The sequence below is a fragment of the Eptesicus fuscus genome, chromosome 13, assembly GCF_027574615.1.
Source record: "Eptesicus fuscus isolate TK198812 chromosome 13, DD_ASM_mEF_20220401, whole genome shotgun sequence".
Classification (NCBI taxonomy): Eukaryota; Metazoa; Chordata; class Mammalia; order Chiroptera; family Vespertilionidae; genus Eptesicus; species Eptesicus fuscus.
Window position 1 is genome coordinate 50,295,643 of NC_072485.1, and position 14,618 is coordinate 50,310,260.

The 14,618-nt window shown below is 45.3% G+C and overlaps 1 pseudogene; it reads left to right on the forward strand.

Annotated features, from left to right (window-relative positions):
• The first annotated feature begins 9,847 nt into the window (after nt 1-9,847).
• LOC103294685 (L-lactate dehydrogenase A chain-like) lies at nt 9,848-13,413 on the forward strand (annotated as a pseudogene).
• The last annotated feature ends 1,205 nt before the right edge of the window (nt 13,414-14,618 follow it).

Here is a 14,618-nt window from a genome sequence, read left to right on the forward strand (position 1 = left end):
ATGCCAGATCTCTAAAGCAGATCTGTGTTCTCTTACCATCCCTACTGCTACCACCATCTCTCACCTGGAGATAGGACAATCTCCTCTTGGTAGCCACACTTGTAGTCTTGCTTCTGTTTTTACATAGCAGCCAGAGGAATAGTTAAAATTACATAGCAGACCACACTACTTTATTTATTTAGAAGTCTTTAATAGTTTCTATTGTACTTGGTAAAATTTTCAAAATGCTTACCATGACCTCACAGTCCTCTGTAAAAAGCCATGGCCAGCATGGCTTTCCGGTTCAAAGGTTTGGAGAAAGAGCTGACGCACAAATTAAAACACAAGACAAGAAATATAGACTTGGAATTATGGGGGGAAGCCAGGGAAAGCTTAACTGTAGTAGTCAAGTTCCACTGAGTCTCTGTTCCCAGCTGCTTTTTTTTTTTTTTAATATATTTTATTGATTTTTTATATTATTTTCATTGCATTTTTTACAGAGAGGAAGAGAGAGAGGATAGAGAGTTAGAAACATCGATGAGAGAGAAACATCGATCAGGTGCCTCCTGCACACTCCCCACTGGTGATGTGCCCGAAACCAAGGTACATGCCCTTGACTGGATTTGAACCTGGGACTCTTAAACCGGTTCCGGCCCCAGCTGCTTTTATTTACTAGAATACACAATTGCCTTTTAGGAATATAAGCAGACATATCAATGGTAATTTTTAGTAAACAGTAAGATTATCAGGTTTGGGGAGTTTGCTTTAGGCCAGTGGTTGGCAAACTTATTAGTCAACAGAGCCAAATATCAACAGTACAACAATTGAAATTTCTTTTGAGAGCCAAATTTTTTAAACTTAAACTTCTTCTAACGCCACTTCTTCAAAATAGACTCGCCCAGGCCGTGGTATTTTGTGGAAGAGCCACACTCAAGGGGCCAAAGAGCAGCATGTGGCTCGCAAGCCGCAGTTTGCCGACCAGGCTTTAGGCCATTGAGTCAGCAGTAGGTAATAAAATGCAAATATTCACCCTGTGAATATCAAAGGAGCCCAGGTCAGCCTTCTGACGGACTTCTCGCATTTATATTAATTACTGTTGATCTTGGTTTCCAGTAGTCCTCTATGATTGGACTTTCTACTACCTTCACTTCCTCTGCTTCCTCACCAAATCCTTTCAGTTTTTCAAATACTCCAGCATTCTCTGGCCTTGTGGGCTTCATATCTATTGTTTTTCTTTTAAAAATTTTTTTATTTATTTCAGAGAGGAAGGGAGAGGGAGAGAAACATCAATGATGAGAGAGAATCATTGATTGGCTGCCTCCTGCACATCCCCTACTGGGATTGAGCCCGCAACCCAAGCATGTGCCCTTGACCGGAATCGAACCTGGGACCCTTCAGTCCGCAGGCCGATGCTCTATCTGCTGAGCCAAACCGACCAGGGCATATCTATTGTTTTTCATGAAAGGCTCTTACCCCCACTCTTCACTTAGGTAAAAGACAATTTCAACTGATCCATCACATCTCAGTTTAAGTGTTTATTCCTCAAAGGGGCCTTTCCTGGTCACTCCTTCTAAACTAGAGCTGCTTTTAAAGCACACATAATAATTCTTTAATTCCTTAGAGCACTTAACACAATTTGCAAATGTATCCTTATTTGTGGGTATTTATTTGACACCCATCTCTACCCCAACACCCTTGTGCTCACACACGCACACTCTGTCATCAACCCCTGATTCTCTGGGACCCAGTGCAGAGCCTGGTGATAGAACATGTAGATTTCTGTTGAATGAATGTGATAAAGGCTGTGAGAAAGAGAGACCAGGTGCTAGGAGAGTTCAAAGGAGAAGGGGATGACCTCTGAAAGGTGGTGCAGAGAAGGCTTCAGGGAAGATAAGACATTTGGTGGAAGCTTTGAAAAATGGGTGGGATGGAACCAGCCAAGGTGAATGAGCCTGCAGGAGTGGATGGAGGGAGGGGCCAGCTGGATGGACAACCTCACTGAACAAACCCAGATGGTGCCTGAGAAATGATGAGTAACTGGGTTATCTGGAATATAGGGCTTGGAAAGGGAAAGAGGGCTAGAAAGAGAATGACAAAAGCTGGGCCTATTCTTAAATCCCCAGGAAGTGCTGATGAGGGCCTAGAGGCTTCCCCTGGACAAGGTGGCCCCCCCTCCTGGAGTGCAGGTACCTGGGATACTTCACAAACATGTTCCCTTTAATTAGCTCTCACTCAGGAGGGTAGGGGCAATAGGGCCCAACATCTTTCAGCTCCTGCTGCTTCCTGCCCCACCACAGCCCCGGGCACTTGGCTGGTAGGCTTCAGCCAATTCCTATCTGCAGTGGAAATTGAATGTTGCTGACGTTAATCGTGTAATATAGTTCCACATTAAGAAACTTGGGACTTGGGACAGTTTATAGGGAAAAAATTAGGACACTATTCAAACAATTCTTCCACAGGCATTTGACTCATTTGCATTATGTCCATCCAGGTGTGGACCCTCACCATTGAGACCTCTAAAACATTTATTTCAGCTACACACATGACTTTCTGAGCTTTTTGAAAATACACACTTGGCTTCTCTATTCAAGAGATTACAATTTTGTTTTTTAATTTTTTAAAATTGATTTCAGAGGGAAAGGGAGAGAGAGAAATATCAATCGGCTGCCTCCTGCACACCCCGCATTGGGGATTGAGCCCACAATCCAGGCATGTGCCCTGACCGGGAATCAAACCAGCAACTTCTTGGTTCCTGGGTGGATGCTCAACCACAGAGCCACACCTGGCTGGAAGAGATTACAGTTTTAGAAAGGCATTAAGTGCTTTACCATTCACCCTGTTAGGTGCTTTCCACTGAGTTATCTCATTTAGTCTTTACACTCACCCCACCAGGGAAGCACTAAGATTTATCTTCTAGATAAGGAAACCAAGCTCAGGGATGAAGTAACTTGTCCAAAGTCACACAGCTTGTAGGCGTGAAGCCTGCATTTACATTGATGTCTGTCTGGCTTATATCCTGTGTTCTCAGATATTTATGCTATGCGACTTTTCAAAGACAAGGCATATTGACTGGGTTTGGGGGAGCCATCATGATTACTTTTTAAATAGCATCTTTACTTTAAAATAATGACAGATTCCCAGAAAGTTGCAAAAATATTGTACCCTTGCGTAACTGTAATAGAATATCAAAATCAGGAAATTAGTCCAATTCAGAGTTTATTCAACTTCCACTAGTTTTACCACCAGGATTACTTTTTAAGTTAAATCAAGTTTCCAGGGGGCGGGGGGCGGGGGGTGGCGGGTGTGGAATATAACAACAACTTTCTAAAAAGTCTTTTGGAGCCTCTTCTCCCGTGGACACTTGAAGTCCTGGGCTTCCTGAAACAGTGGGTCTGAAGAAGGGATAAATGATAGACACAGAGAGATCCACTTCTGCTGTATGGCCCCGAGGAAATGCTATATTGCCGAGGGACCCCACTGGAACCTGCTGCTTTCACACGGAAAGGACACCCAGCAGGGAAACCTAGGGGGACCTGCTGAGACTGTCTGAGTCTGGTTGTTTGGAGGCCTCTAAAACCCTTGGGGCTACCTAAGACCTGGCTCAGCCAAAATGCCTCTTTGTCCCTATTGTCTGTCTCCTGGCAGCTGATGATAAGTGATAAGCATGAGAGATAAAAACACGTTTGGGGCTGTGAACCTGCCTGAATCACTGGCAGCCAACCAGGCCATTTTTTATCTGGAAAAACTCCCCCCAGGACAGCCCCTGCGAGTGTTTGGGAACCTGGTGGGAACAATGGCGGGAAATGGAGGCCCAAGCTTGGGCTTTAGGGCTCTGCCACCCACACTCCTTCGCACTGTTATTCCTGGCGAAAACGGAGATTTTCTTTCGTTCAGACAGACTCTGTGGGAAGAGGTGCAAATGAGGTTTGGAAATTAAAAGGAAGTAGTATGATGACAAGGGAAGTTAGGTTGTTTTGCAAGCTTTAGAGACTTCGTTGTAAGTGATTCTGAACATTGCTGCTCTGGATACATAATGACTGTCATCCTAGTAACTGTGATAGCTCCTTGGCCACCAGGCCAAGTGTTGAAGCCACTTGGGGGTTAATTTCCTTGCCAAACTGCTTCACATCTGAATTTTAGAGACCCTGGAACAAATGAGAAGTCAGGCCTTACATTACGCAACTCCTTCGGTGTGGCCAGGAGGGCAGTCGGGCTCTGGCCCCTGCCCATCTCTCCAGGTAAATCTAGCTACTCACCTTTAACATTGTGAGACAAGGACATCTGGTTAGACTGATGTGGCGTGTTCTTAGTGGACTCACATTGGTTTCTAGAGATGCCTGTTTTATCAAATGCTCAAAAGCTCTGTTATAGTTGCATTCCCCCCAAACTCAAAAATCCTAACCCTCAGTGCCTAGAATGTGACCTTACCTGGAAATAGGGTCATTGCAGATACAATTGGTTAAGATGAGGTCATACTGGAGTAGAAAGGGCCCTGATCCAATATGACTGGGATCCTTATAAAAAGAAGACCTTTGGACACAAACATGCACACAGAGAGAACATCATGTGAAGATAAAGGCAGAGGTAGAGGTGATACTTCTCAAGGGATGTTAAAGCTGACTGTAAACCATTAGAAGCTTGGAGAGAGGCCTGGAGCAGATTCTCCCTACAGCCCCCAGAAGGAACCAACCTGCTGACACCTTGATCTCAGACTTCCAGCCCCCAAAACTGTGAGGCAGTAAATTTCTGTTGTTTAAGCTACCCAGTTTGTGGTACTTGGTTACAGGAGCCCTAGCAAGCTCATAAACTGTCTTAAAAATGTTGTTTCAGAGTCTTTGTCAGAGTTGATTTCAAGGTAATTTACTGGTCCATGCTATGTGAAATTCACCTTTTTCCATTTTTAATTTTGGAAGAGATATTACCATATTTATTATCCCGTCACTTCTCAAGGGATGTTAGGTTGTTTTGCCTATAAGCAAAGACCAAAGGAAACCATGACATAGTTGATAGTGATTGTTGTTAAATTAGAACCAGTTCCCTCGTTCTAAAAAAAAGAAAAAAGGAGAAGTACTGAAATTTAGCTGTGCCCAATTCAGGAGATATTTTCTATTGGCTCTTAGCCCAAATGGATTTGGAAACAGGTGGTGGCAAAGTACTACTGTGTTCTCAGCGGGCACATTACACCTGCATTGGGCATAAATGGCTCCTTGTCCTAGGCTCTCAGATGCACAGAAAGGGGAGAGTCACACTAGAAACCCCAAGGAACAACTGTTGCTGGCAGAAAGATGACCTAAGAAAATGAAGGAAACAGCATAAATATGATCCACAGTCCTGCTGGAGAGAGGGGTTCTTTTACTACATCCAACCCAACAGCGCCCTTCAGACAGAGACAACCAGGACATCTGGGCTCCAGTGGGCCTTAGCAGGATCCCTATGACCCATGGGACCCAGTAGACTTGTCTCCCTGAACAAGGGGTCCTGGCCCTTCTGCCTCAGCCCCAAACCCTACTTGTTCTGGAGTGCTGGCTACTCTAGACATGGGCCTGTTCATCTTGAATTTGCAGCTTGAAACCCATAGTACTTTCTCTCCTGACTTGAGATCCTCTTGGGCCTCCTCTGGGAATGTAGGTTGGGCTTGGACAGCTGGCTACAAGGGTCAGGAGAGGAGCAGGAAGACCATTCTCCTTTCTCCTGTTCCCAGTGTTCCCTCAGCCTGACACAGCCTTGCTTGGTCTTTGCCAGATCCTCTGCTTTCCCTGCCTAAAGGTTGGTGGTTTTGTTACAGGTGTGAGGAAAGATGCGAGGGTATGGGGGTAGGCATGGGGGCTTTTCTATGAAGCTGGGCCTGTACATTCCTCCAAGCAGTGCCTGGATTTAGAAGATCAGAGCTGGGACCTTTGAGGAGCCAGCCGGAACCTTCCTTCTCTTAATTGGGCAACCTCTACTTCTCACTGCAGTTGCCCTGACTTAACTTATCATTGCCTGACCCCTCAGCTGACCCATTTTCTAAAGGGTGCTGGAGTCAGAAGATGGGGAGGATGCAAGGCGGTAGGGCGGGCCAGAGAGCTGCCTGATGCTTAGTGCTCATCCGAGTGGAGACCTGGCCTCCATAAATGGCACCACCCCTTTGGGCTGGATTCACTCATTGGCCCAACAGGGACCAGCTTGGAGGCACCCAGAATCCCTCTCTGTCTGGTTTCACACCCTCTCCACCTTCCCCATAGTCCCCTGACTTTCAGTCTCTCTCCTGCCTGGCCACAGCTCCATTCAGGGAAGCTGTGGACCACATCTACAGACCTGTGTACCCAAGAAGAGGCTTAGGTCTTTCAGATTCTTCAGACTAGAATATTGGCAAAACAAATTTTTTCTACTGCTAATATTGACTGCCTTTCCTAGCTCAGCTCAGATGACTTGTTATGCCAACAAAGGCTGTTTGTTTTAAACTGTCTCACAAGGAAACCCAGGCAGACATGAGAAGGCAAGAAAACCCTGTCCTGTCAGAGGCAGAGCAGAGAAGAAAATCCCCAGCCGGACTGCACACTCTGAAGGAGAGAGGAACGGGCTAGGGATCTGGGTGGACACACACTAGCGGCTGTGGCTGGGCCTTCCTGGACAGGAGCATAAAGAGTTAAGGAATTGCATTTGGACAAGCACTGCAGCCTGAAACCCAAGCTCCTGAGGTCTCTTTCAGAGTCCAGGGCCAGCGAAGTGTCTATTGTCAACAAATGCCACCAGCGGACCAATAGCAAGCCAGAGTATGGCTCTGAGATAAGGGCCTCTGGATGTCACCAGGCAACAGGCACAAAGAAGGCTGGATGAACCGCCCAGCAGCCGATTATACTGCCCCACATCCTCCCACCCCCTGCCCTGTAGCTCACACACCAGTGCAGCCAGGTGGGAGAGCTGCTTGGCCCCAAATTCCCTCAATATCAAATTACTATCAGTTTCTGGATTTGAGGGGAGAGGAGGTGGTGTGGAAAGGCTTTATTTGGAAACTTCAGTACAGTTTAGTTTACTGCAAAGCTGGGCTGATGGCAAAGGTGAAATTTTTCAAATAAAAAGGAAATGTTGCTGCAAACTATAGCAAGATTCGTATGCCTCTCCTGTTCCTGCTCTTGCAAGTCAAGAGATGGGCAGGGCCCTAGGATCCCTCGCCCCTGACCTCAGGGCTTTCCCCGGGGAGGGCAGGGGGAGCCTTTGACAAATTTGGTCTCTAGATCAGCAATTTTCAACCTTTTTCATCTCATGGCACACATAAGCTACTTACTAAAATTCTGCGGCACACCCAAAAATATATATTTTTTGCTGATCTGACAAAAAAGGTATAATTTTTATTAATTCACACCTTGATGGCAATTGTGTTAGCTGTTATCATTTTTTAATATATTTTTATTGATTTTTTTTTTTTTTTTTACAGAGAGGAAGGGAGAGGGAGAGAGTTAGAAACATCGATGAGAGAGAAACATCGATCAGCTGCTTCCTGCACACCCCCTACCGGGGATGTGCCCGCAACCAAGGTACATGCCCTTGACCGGAATTGAACCTGGGACCTTTTAGTTCACAGGCCGACACTCTATCCACTGAGCCAAACTAGTCAGGGCTGTTATCATTTTTTTAATTTGACAACCTAAGAGAAAAGAAGTCAGTGCCCTTGACTAAATAGTCACGTATTGCATGTTTTAAAAAGTCTTGCAGCACACTGGTTGAAAATCCCTGCTCTAGGTGAATGTAAGGTGAAAACTAAGGATGCTTGTTTCTCCTTCCTACAGAGTATACTCTCTTCATGTCACAGAGCCAGAGGAAGAAGCCATGCAGAGTTGAACAGACATTTTTACTTTATCAGGCACTGATTCGTCCAACACTTAGAGCTATGGCAGAGGCAAAGATGAACTGGTCATTATTCCCACATAAGTCTGACTTTTCCAAAGGTTCACCATCTTATCCACCCTACATGCTGAAGACTCTCAAACCTATACTCCCAGCCCAGCTCATACCTTCCTTCTCCTAAGTATCAGCACAATATATCGAATAGTTTTCTAAATACCTTCTTGTGGATTTTTCACACGGCCAACAAATGAAACATGCCCCAAGCTCAAGGCTTCATCTATCACCAAACTTGGCCCACCACATGAGCTCTTTGTCTTAGTGAATGATAGTACCCCTCCCAATCTGGGTTGAATTATGTCCCCCCCCCCCCAAATTGATATATTGATGTCCTCATTCCCAGTACCTCTCAATGTCACCTTATTTAGAAACTAGAGGCCCGATGCACAAAAATCATGCAAGAGTAGGCCCTTGCAGCCCTGGCTGCCTTGTGGCCCCGCAGCCCCATGGCCCCGCCCCCCACCCACTGGTCATTCCAGAAGGTCGTTCTGGAAGGTCATTCCAGAAGGTTGTCCTGCTGTCCAGTCTAGTTAGCATAATAGCTCTTTATTATATAGGATAGGGTTGTTGCTGATGTAATTAACTAAGATGAGGAATAGAGTAGGCCTATTCCAATGACTTATGTCTTCATAAATAGGGGAAATTTGGACACAGACACGAGAAGAATGCCAGGTGGAAGGGACATAGAGAACAGGCAGCCATCTACAAGCCAAGAAACTCCTGAGGCTACCAGAAACCAGGAGAGAGGCATGAAACAGATCCTCCCTAACACCATTAGATGGTGCATGGCACCACCAACCCTTTGATTTCAGACTTCTGCCCTCCAAAACTATGCGGCAGTAAGTCCTGTTGTTCTAAGCCACCCAGGTTGTGACACTTGTTGCAGCAGCCCTAGGAAACTAACACAACCCCACTAAACATTGTCCAAGAAAGGAGCCAGGAAGCTTCCACTGAGTCCTTTCCTCCATCATCACCTCTACCCTCCACTTGTCCTATAAACCACCAAACCGTCCATTCCACCTGTGAGACACCTCTGCCAACAATGCATTTGTCTTCATTCTTGCTGCTACCCCTTGGAGCAGGCCACTATTATTTCACCAGAATCCTTCCTAACTTCTCTCCCTGCCTTTAATAGCATTTCCTTCCTCTCTGTTCCTCGAATTGCATCCAGAATCATCTTTCAACATGCAAATCTGAGATACTTCTTTCTTGCTCTTAGGATGAAGTTTAGTCTTCCAGTAGGGCTCACCACATGAGCTCTTTGTTAAGGCCCACAATAACACAGCCCCTGGTCTCCTCTCTGCCCCTATTTCTTGCCAGTGTTATTCTCTAGCAATAATGAGCTTCTTTCTCTTCCTTAAATGTACCACTTTCTATCTGGCTGCCAGCATTTATATATGTCTTTTTAAAAAAATACTTTTATTGATTTCAGAGACGAAGGGAGAGGGAGAAAGAGATAGAAACATCAATGATGAGAGAGAATCATTAATTGGCTGCCTCCTTCACCACCATCACTTCCCCACCCCCAACCCCCTCCACTGGGGATGGAGCCCACAATCCAGGCATGTGCCCTGACCTGGAATCAAACCTGGTTCTTAGGTTGATGCTTAACCACTAAGCAACACCAGCCAGGCTTTACAGGATTTTTTACTTATCAAATTGTATTGTGACTGCCTCTTTATCTATTAGCATCCCACTCAGATGGTAAGCTTCTAGAGGGAAGTAATCCCATCCATCTTGTTCATGGGTGTGTCTGTAGTGCTTGGCATGATGCCTGTGACACAGTACGTGCCCAACAATTGTTTGCTTATTGACTGACCAACTGACAAACTGACTGAAATACGATTCCTATCCACAATGAGCTCAGTCTAAAGTGGAGACAGCAGTGTGGACAAAAAAGTTCAGCGACGCAGAAATAGGTCTCAGTCTGACTCAGCTTGAGGCTGGCGGGGGGCGTGGGGGGAGGGAACATTCCACAAAGGCAATGGCGTTTAAGCTGGGCCTTAAAAGATGGGTAGGAATTGGCCACAGCAGAGAAGGGGCAGGGTAAGGAAACTCATTTTAAGCAAAGCTCCTTGCCATGGGTCAAGGAGCAGAGTATGTTTGAGAAATGGTGGGAATACATAGTGTGCCCAGAGTATGATGTGCAGATAGTTGGCTGATGTGGGCTGGGGTCAGACTGTGAATTATCCAAAGAACTTATTTTTGCATATAAAACTCAGTGACTTCTCCTGAACATCAAACAGCAAAAAGCAAGTTTATGATTTCTTTTTTACAGTCAGGAAAGGTGAGACACAGTCCAGAAGGCTTTTCTGTTGCTCAGGATGGTGCCTGAATATCCATTTGCTCCTGTGGTTGAGACTTGTTACCTCTTCAGGGCCACCAGCTAAGCACCTATATTTCTGCTGAGGCTGAACATCTGGATGAAAACAACTGCACTTCTCCTCCTCCTGCCCCAAACCCTGACAATTCTCAAGAGAAACTGGTTGAATGAGTGGTTGTCTAATTCTCTTCCAGGGTTCTCCAGGGAAGGCTTTCTCTGGTTACTCTTTATCATTCTGAAATCTCTCCAGCCCTAACTTAATTCATTCCTCTTGTTAGTCTTTTCAGACATAAGGAATAATTTGTCTATATCCCCTGCATAAAATCACTGCCTATACTCCAAGGCAAGAATTTAACCACCCATTTGCCTTCTCCAAAGAAAACAAATTTGATTCCTTAACTGTTTTCTTAATGAATCCATTCTCTCTCCCACAACCTTAACTTCTTAAGGCCATTTTAATCTCTCTCTCTTTCCCTGAACCCTCTGGTCCAAATGCATGGACTAGAACTGAAGAGGAAATGTAAAACTAAAATAGTCTTTCTTAAGATAGGTGAGGACTGGAGCAGCTGCCACCAAGTCCAGATCCAAGGCCATGTACCACCAATGCCTGCCTGCCATCCTTTCTGATTGCTTTTGATTCTAAGTCCTGTATAGCAATTTTAAATGATCAGCTTATTGTGAATCTCCTTAAGGAAAAACAAAGCCCCCAAAATAAGATTACAGTCGTTGGGGTTGGTGCTGTTGGCATGGTCTGTGCAGCCATTATGATAATGCAGGACTTGGCAGATGAACTTGTTCTTGTTGATGTCATGGAGGACAAATTGAAGGGAGAGATAACGGATGTCCAACAAGACAGCCTTTTCCTTAGAGTACCAAAAATTGACTCCAGCAAAGACTATAATGTAACTGTAAACTCCAAGCTGGTTATTATCACTCCAAGCTATCAACAAGAGAGAGAAAGCCACCTTAATTTGGTTTAGTGTAACATGAGTATTTTTAAATTCATCATTCCTAATTTTGTAAAATACAGCCCCAAATGCAAATTGTTTATTGTTTCCAATCCAGTGGATATCTTGACTTAAGTGGCTTGAAAGATAAGTGGCTTTTCAAAAAAAACCTATGTTATTAGAAGTGGTTGCAATCTGGATTCAGCCAGGTTCCGTTACCTAATGGGAGAGAGGCCGGCGTTCACCCATTACACTGTATGGGTAATCCTTGGAAAACATGGTGACTCTAGTGTCCCTGTGTGGAGTAGAGTGAATGTTGCTGGTGTCTCCATAAAGAATCTGCATCCTGATGCCCTGGCTGGTTTTTCTCAGTAATTAGTGTGTCAGCCCATGGACCAAAGGGTCTTGGGTTCAATTCCCACTCAAGGGCACGTACCTGGGTTGTGGGTTCAATCTCTGGCCATGGTCAGCAGGCAGCCAATCGCAACCAATAGATGTGTCTCTCACATTGATGTTTCTCTCTCTCCCTCCTTCCTCCCTACCACTCTTTCTAAAAATCAATGGAAGAAATATATTTGGGTGAGGATTAACAACAACATGAAAAAAAGAATCTGCACCCTGATTTAGGGACTGATGCAGATAAGGATCAGTGGAAAGAAGTTCATAAACAGGTCATTGGCAGTGCTTATGAGGTGATCAAACTGAAAGACTACACATCCTGGGCCATTGGCCTATCTGTGGCAGGCTTGGCAGCAAGCATAAAGAAGAATCTTAGGCAGGTGCATCTAATTTCCACCATGATTAAGGGTCTCTATGGAATGAAAGAAGTCTTCCTTAGTGTTCCTTTTATCTTGGGACAGAATGGAATCTCAGATGTTGTGAAGGTGAGACTGACACCCGAGGAAGAGGCTCATTTGAAGAAGAGTGCAGATACACTGTGGAGAATCCAGAAAGAGCTGCGACTTCACTGTCTAGGCCAGTGGCCAGCAAACTCATTAGTCAACAGAGCCAAATATCAACAGTACAATGATTGAAATTTCTTTTGAGAGCCAAATTTTTTAAACTTAAACATCTTCTAACGCCACTTCTTCAAAATAGACTCACCCAGGCCGTGGTATTTTGTGGAAGAGCCACACTCAAGGGGCCAAAGAGCCACATGTGGCTTGCGAGCCGCAGTTTGCCGACCACTGGTCTAGGCTACAGCAGGATTTTAGTTGGAGATTGTGTATATTGTCCTTTTTATCTGATCTGTGACTAAGAACATTAGTTTCCTAAAGATAGAGATAGTAATGGTTCATAAAACCCAGCATCTGCATCCTGATGCTGGATGGTCCTTATCTTGCGTAGTCCTAAACTGGTTAGTGTGAAATAGTTCCACCTCCTCAAAGGCACCACTGCCAATGTTCCTCACACTACAGTTGCCCTTCAAACTAGATGTGTGTTCATTGTGTGTTATATAACTTATGATTCCTTTACCCAACATGCTTAGTCCAACTTTTTTTTTCAGATCTTATTCTGTATACTATATGTATCAGATTAGTGTACATTGCCATATAACGTAACAAGAAAAGTCTACATATAAATAATGCAGCCAACTATCCAAGTGTCATACCAACTAAAACACCAAATAAACCTTAAACAGTGGTGGGAGAGGGAAGATAGGTGAGGGGTCCATCACAAAGCAAGGGCAGTCCCTTCAGTACAGGAATGCGCACATGGTCCAACACAATTCAAGACCAACACAGGGAAGCAGATGTCATCTCATTGGCTGGAGTAAGGGGAGGACATCATCAATCAAAATACCCATTGATTTCACAGAGGGACAGTTGGTCTCAAAAGCCCCCCCGGAGGAGACAGACATGGCCACCCTGAAGACTGCCGGTTTGCATAGTGAGAAGCCTGAGGAGGAGTGCACAGAGTAAAGGGAGCCTTCCGTCACCCCAGCCCTCTCTAGCCAGCATTGTGTCCCAACATAGATGCATGAATCTAAGCACAGGCACACATGCAGCTCAAGACCGAGGGATAGTGGTGGACATCGGTAGTCCAGAGCCACGAAGTGATCCTTTGTGGTACAGGAGAGTCCAAATTCAGCATGTCAGTACTGTTTAGGCAGCTTAGTCTCAGGTGGAAGAAATACCATGCAATCCGGCAGAAGCTATTGGATAACCAGGCTGCTCTCCTGGGTAGGGAACATCTTGTTGACCCCGTACATGGGGTACAGGGTCAGACACAGACCCCAAGAGGAGAAACAAGGACAAGACCCATGCAGATCCCATCTGAGATTGGGGGACCTGGACAGCACCAGAGAACCACTTAGAAATGTTTAAGGGAGTCACTCGAAAGTATGTTTGTGTGTGTAGGGTGGGGAGGGGGGACCTGGGCAGGGGCCTCTCTTACCTGGGTCTAAGAAAAGTACTGGCTTGAATTCAGGTTGGCCTGACTTCAAACCACTAATCCTGACCACTATAAAATATTGGGAATCATACCAAACTTCTTTTTTATAACAAAGCCAGGAATTAAAGCTTTAGATATCAGATACAGATATGGGCAGACCCACTGTATTGCCCCATTCCTCCTTGTCCTATCAAATGTTCAATCTCTGCCCTGCACCTACTCTTGACAACCTTGCCCTCTCAGTAGGATCTACCTCCTTCATTCTTCTGACCTTCCTCTTTCTTCCTCACTCTGCTGTGTGTGAGACAGTCCCATAACTTGGAAGCTAGGCATGAGGCACTATTGCTTCCTGGTTGCACAGGGCTGGAAGGGCGAGCATATCAGGCAGACTTTGTGGAGCAAGTCAGAGTCAGGCAGAGACTGACTCTGGGGCAAGGCAGGACCTGGAAGAACAAATTGAAGATTAGGGTGATTTATGTGTTCATTTCTAGCCGTCAATGGTGAGCTACTTTGAGGGAAAAGCCATGCCTTATATGTTCTCTTATCCCTTTATGCCTTGAACAATGCCTGTCACTGTGTGTGCGTGCGCTGAATAAATGAAAAGATAAAAAGATGAATGACTGAAAGGCCCTGCCTTTGCCTGTTGAGATTGGCTCAGAATTTAGGACAAGCTTGACCTTGTAGTTAGAACCATCCGCAGATCCAGCTGTAAGGAGCAGAGGAAGTGGAAGAGGAGGTGGATCTGAGATTAAATGTCTCCTCCTCCCACGTCCCAGAAGAATTTCTTTGCAGGTTCCACTCCTTCATAGTTGTGACTCAGTGCTGCCCTCGGGCAACCACCCTAGCCCCTCAATAACAACAGTGCTGCCCAGGGGCAATTCTGCCTCCCATCAGAGATACAAAAATCCCCGGGTTTCCTTAGAATCTCATCCCTGCTGTCACATGAGTCACTTACGAACTTATGAAACATCCAGTGGGTCACTCTTACTTGTTGAAATAGTTCCCAAGGGAGTTCCACATCAACGATAGACTCATGCCCCCCTGGTGAACCACTCCTGGGATCTATCAATTGCTGTTTGCAGTCACCCAAG